Below are 6,000 nucleotides of genomic sequence, written 5' to 3' on the forward strand. Positions count from 1 at the left end.
TTGTAGAGGTTTGCAAGTGTTGTAAACTACTATAGATGGTAGATCCTGACCATTCGTGTGGAGACGTGGAGCGGGGGTGTCCTATACAAAGATTTTGTATAAGACCTGGACCACGAGATGACTAGACTCTATATATAACGCCATTGATACTAGAGACTTACATTTCACTTAAACGACCATAGGTGACACGACCTTAATCTTGAGTGTCTTGGGAACTTCTGCCTTTGAGGGCTGTCCTTTGATTAACATGGGTGAGAGTGGCCAGATTGCCAACTCAACATGCCTACCTTTTTGGGGACTTGTCTGATTTGGGAGCTGGGAACTCAATCTACAAGATGGAATTCACTTCTTTCTGAAGCAGGGATAAGTAGAGAGATTGCTCCCTTAAGGGCTAATTATGGGGCTAGAACATAGTGGCCACAACTTCTCTTTGGAAAGAGAAGGCTCAGTCATAGTAGGACTATGACTTATGTTCATTAGAGGAATCAATGGTACTTAAAAAGACAGATGTAACTACAGGGGCATAACGGTTATTGGCCCAGCTGTACTTACGAGCGATCTGTGAAGGGTTGTCACACTGCTGATTGGTTAAGATGGACACATAATATATCTGTAGTAAGGAGAGTTTAGCTGTCGGTCTTTAGTGTCTGCCTGGCAGTTAACGGATGGTGGATCCCGTGACTAAAGAGTTTAGTCAGTTATTCACGTACCGTTGGAGCTTCGGAGCTACAGGTCCATGAGGTCCCCTTGGTAGCTTGGATTCAGTTGAGGATCAGTTTTTGGTGTTGATTTGAAATGTTCAATTGACAAGAGTTATTTTGATTATATATGATATAATCGGTTTGATGTATAAGATACATCTAGTGGAGGATTGATGTAAATGAGATTTACATTAAGTACCATGGAATAGAAAAAGAACTATGGTTTATATGTTTCATGAGATGAAATATTAAAACTATAGGTTATAAATATAGTATGATAAGTTGGTTATCATTTATGTTTATAATAATATTAATTATTGGATAATTAATTATTTTTCTTTTAAATAACCAAAATAGTGGGTGGTTATTGGATCATGGTAACCGTGAGTTTAAAAGAAAAATTGGTTTTCCTATTTGAAAAAGAAGTTTTACAAAAATTGAAAAGGATTTTTGAGTTTTCTCTTGGCGTATAGAAACTCACGGTGGTCGTCAAGTAAATATTGATTTACTAAACGACGGCTGGGTGAGCTAAACGATGTGTGTCAACATGTTCTATGGTCTCTGTCATTGGTTCACATCGTGAGGTCATTCTGTACGCCCTCGTGTCGCCCTGGAAGCGTCCCCATTCGGATGGGTTTTGTGTAGTTGGTCAATATCAAGGTGAACTCCAGATATGGATAGGGTCGCTTTAGGTTTTGCCCCAATCGGATTTTTTCCCTTTGGATTGGCCTTTTGGGATGGACCTCTAGGGCTCAAAATGGTGAGTCACACTTACGGGAGATTGTTAAGTAAGTTAATGATCTCTTGGCCAAATCAATGATGACTTTTCGTTATAGGAACAAGAGTTGTTCTGTTATTAATGATAGGTTGAAAACTTCTCAATTCAGAGGAGGGATAACTGACCTCCCTTCGTTGCGAAATTTGATGTCACACGGGGTTCATATTGGTTTTGCTAAAACCTTATTGGATGTTGTTTTGTTTTACAACAGGTATTTGCTTAAAACCTAACGTAGTCAATGTGTTTTTCTTTTCAGCAACTCGTTAGTATTTCCGTTTAAAGTTTTTTATAATGACTGATTTATTACAGTGGAAAGAATTGTGTGAAACGAATTTCATGGCAAACGACCTCGATCCCACTACTCTCTAAAAGATGAGACAAGACAATAAATATGAATTATTGGTCTTGGAGACATGTCTGGTAGAGAATGATGATTCTGCCTGGATCCTTGATTCAGGTGCTACCAATCATGTAAGTTATTCTTACCAAGGATTTAGTTCGTAGCAAACGTTGTCACAGGGAGAGATGACTCTTCGAGTCAGTACAGGTGAGGTCATTTCAGCTGTTGCTGTAGGCAGGCTGAAGTTATTTGTTGACAAGAAACATTATCTGTTACTGGAGAATGTTTTTGTCGTTCCTCATATTACGAGGAACTTAATCTCGATTTCTTGTCTCATTGAACAAGGCTATATCGTATCCTTTTTTGAGAATAAAGTGTTTATTTTCAAGAATGGAATGGAGATTGGTTATGGTTCAATAGAAAATAACTTATATGTACTAAGACCGTTAGTCATAAAAGCCTTGTTTAATACTGAAATGTTCAATATGGCAACAACAGCTAAAAGACCAAAGTTTTCTCCAAAGGAAAATGCCCATCTTTGGCATCTATGGTTAGGTCACATCAATCTCAATAGGATTGAGAAGTTGGTGAAAATTGGACTTTTAAAGAGTTTAGAAGAAAACTTCTTGCCGGTATGTGAATCATGCCTCGAAGGCAAGATGACCAAACAACCTTTTACTGGAAGCCTTGGAGCTTGTACATTTAGACCTCTGTGGTCTGATGAATGTTAGAGCTCGAGGTGAGTATGAGTATTTCATCTCTTTCATAGATGATTATTCAAGGTTTGGGTATCTCTTCCTAATGCAATGTAAGTCTGAAGCTCTTAACAAGTTCGAGGAATATATGGCTGAAGTTGAAAACTTGTTAGGTAAGAAGATAAAAACACTATGATCTGATTGTGGTGGAGAGTATATGGACCTCCAATTCTAAAACTATATGATAGAACATGGGATTGCATCCCAACTCTCGGCCCCTAGTACACCTCAGCAGAACGGTGTATCAGAAAATAGAAACAGGACCTTGTTGGACATGGTTCGGTCTATGATGAGTTATGCTCATCTTCTAGACTCGTTTTGGGGTCATGCAATGCAGACTGCATGTTGTATCCTGGAACAACGTTCCCTCGAAAAGTGTTTCTAAAACACCTTTTGAGTTATGGAGAGGTCGTAAAGGTAGTTTACGTCACTTCAGGATTTGGGGTTGTCCGACACATGTGCTAACAACTAATCCAAAGAAGTTGGAACCGTGTTTGAATGTTTGCCTCTTTGTAGGCTACCCCAAGGAAACGAGAGAAAGGTACTTCTATGATCCGAGTGAGAACAAAGTGTTTGTTTCCACTAATGCCATCTTCTGAAGAAGATCACATGAGGGGTCATAAGCCATGAAATAAGCTCGTTTTACATGAGATCTCTAGTGAGACTGAGACTGTTGAGGGTTTAACAAGAGTTGTTGAACAGACCGACAGATCAACAAGAGTTGTTGAAGTTGGAACGTCTAGTCAACCAGCTTAAGAGTTGAGACTGCCTCGACGTAGTGGGAGGGTTATGAACCCACCGATCGCTACATGGGTTTGACTGAAGCCCAAAACATCATTACGACTGATGGGGTCGAGGATCCGTTGTCTTTTAAGAAAGCAATGGAGGATGTTGACAAAGATGAATGGGTTACGGCCATGAACCAGGAAATGGAGTCTATGTACTTCAATAACATCTGAGAACTTATTGATCCACCTGATGAAGTGAGATCTATTGGGTGTAAGTGGATCTATACGCAAAAGAGAGGTGTAGATGGAAAGGTACAAACCTTTAAGGCTAGACTCGTGGCAAAGGGTTATACCCAGGTTGAAGGAGTTGATTATGTGGAAAATTTCTAACCTGTTGTCATGCTAAAGTCTATCATGATTCTTCTGTCCATAGCCACATTTTATGATTATGAAATATGGAAAATGGACGTCAAGACTGCCTTTCTGAATGGTAATCTTGAGAAGACCATCTATATGACTCAACCAGAGCGGTTCGTAGTTTCAGATCAAGAGCAAAGAGTTTGCAAGCTTAATAGGTCCATTTATGGGCTGAAACAAGCATCTCGATCTTGGAACATCAGATTTGACACTACTGTCAAGTCATTTGGCTTTGACCAGAATGTTGATGAGCCTTTTGTTTACAAGAAGATCATCAACAACTTAGTAGCTTTCCAGGTACTGTATATGGATGATATTTTATTCATTGGGAATGATGTAGGATATCTGATTGACATTAAGAGTTGGCTAGCTGCCCAGTTCCAAATGAAAGATTTGGGTGAGACACAGTATGTTCTCGGGATCCAGATCATTCGGGATTGCAAGAACAAATGGTTAGCCCTGTCTCAGGCATCTTACATTGATCATGTTGATCTGGTATAGAATGCAGGATTCCAAGAGGGGTATGTTACCTTTCAGGCATGGAATCGTTCTGTCTAAGGATCAATGTCCTAAGACACCTCAAGAGGTTGAGGTGATGAGACGGATTCCTTATGCTTCTGCTGTAGAAAGCTTGATGAATGCAATGTTGTGTACCAGATTCGACATTTGCTATGCAATAGGGATTGTCAGTCGGTATCAGTCCAATCCAGGATTTGATCACTGGACGGCGGTCAAGACGATCCTCAAGTATCTTCGGAGAACGATGGACTACATGCTTGTGTATGGAGATAAGGATCTGATCGTTACAGGATACACGGACTCTGACTTTCAGACCGATCGAGATTCTCGCAAATCGACATCGGGGTCAGTGTTTACTCTGAATGGAGGGGCTGTAGTTTGGCTAAGGAAGTTCTTTTTAGATTTGGAAGTTTTTCCAAATATGGATTTGTCGATCACACTGTATTGTGAGAACAGCGGGCCTGTGGCAAATTCGAAGGAGCCTCGGAGTCATCGCCGGGGTAAGCACATAGAACGGAAATATCACCTGATCGAAAGATTGTGCATCGCGGTGATGTGATAGTCAAGCATATCGCATTGGAGTACAACATTGTTGATCCCTTTACAAAGGCCCTCACGGCTAAAGTGTTCAAGGGTCACATGGAGAGTCTGGGTCTGCGGGACATACGACATCTTGTCTAGGGCAAGTGGGAGATGATACTGGGGTATGTCCTAGTTTATTGTATATTGTACATATTTATATTATATTGTACATTAGCATCCCAAGTCATAGGACAAGTGGGATATTGTTGGGATTTGTGTCTTAATTCTCCCAGAGTCTCGTTGTTTTGTAAAGATACACATTGTTTAATGAATAAAATAAGTGTTATTTAATTATGGCATTTACTCATATCCAATAAACAAAGCTACTTGGTTATCTTATGTGAACTTAAGCATATATATTTGATATATAAGTGCCTTAAGTGATAACCTAAATCGGTCTGTAGTATAAGGATTAAGGTGGGATACCTGATCTTGGTGACACTACGGATACAACCCGCTTTGTAGAGGTTTGCAAGTGTTGTAAACTACTACAGATGGTAGATCCTGATCATTCGTGTGGAGACGTGGAGCGGGGGTGTCTTGTACAAAGAGTTTGTATAAGACCTGGACCACGAGATGACTAGACTCTGTATATAACGCCGTTGATACTAGAGACTTGAATCTCACCTAAACGACCATAGGTGACACGACCTCCATCCAGAGTGTTTTAGGAACTCCTGCCTTTGAGGGCGGTCCTTTGATTTGTATGGGTGAGAGTGTCCAGATTTCCAACTCAATATGCCTACCTTTTTAGGGAATTGTCTGATCTGGGAGTTGGGAACTCAATCCACAAGGTGGAATTCACTCCTTTCCTGAAGCAAGGATAAGTAGAGAGATTGCTCCCTTAAGGGCTGATTCCGGGGCTTGAACATAGTGGCCACAACTTCTCTTTGGAAAGAGAAGACTCAGTCATAGTAGAACTATGACTTATGTTCATTAAAGGGATTAGTGGTACTTAAGGAGACAGATGTAATTACAAGAGCATAACAATTATTGGCCCAGCTGTACTTATGTGCGATTTGTGAAGGGTTTTTGCACTACTGATTGGCGAAGATCGACACATAATATATCTGTAGTAAGGAGAGTTCAGCTATCGGTCTTTAGTGGAGTGCTTGATAGTTAACGAATGGTGGATCCCGTGACCTAAGAGTTTAGTCAGTTATTCACGTACCATTGGAGC

The sequence above is a fragment of the Benincasa hispida genome, chromosome 1 (genome assembly GCF_027475165.1).
Source record: "Benincasa hispida cultivar pf3 chromosome 1, pf3_genome.v1.1, whole genome shotgun sequence".
In the NCBI taxonomy this organism is placed as follows: domain Eukaryota; kingdom Viridiplantae; phylum Streptophyta; class Magnoliopsida; order Cucurbitales; family Cucurbitaceae; genus Benincasa; species Benincasa hispida.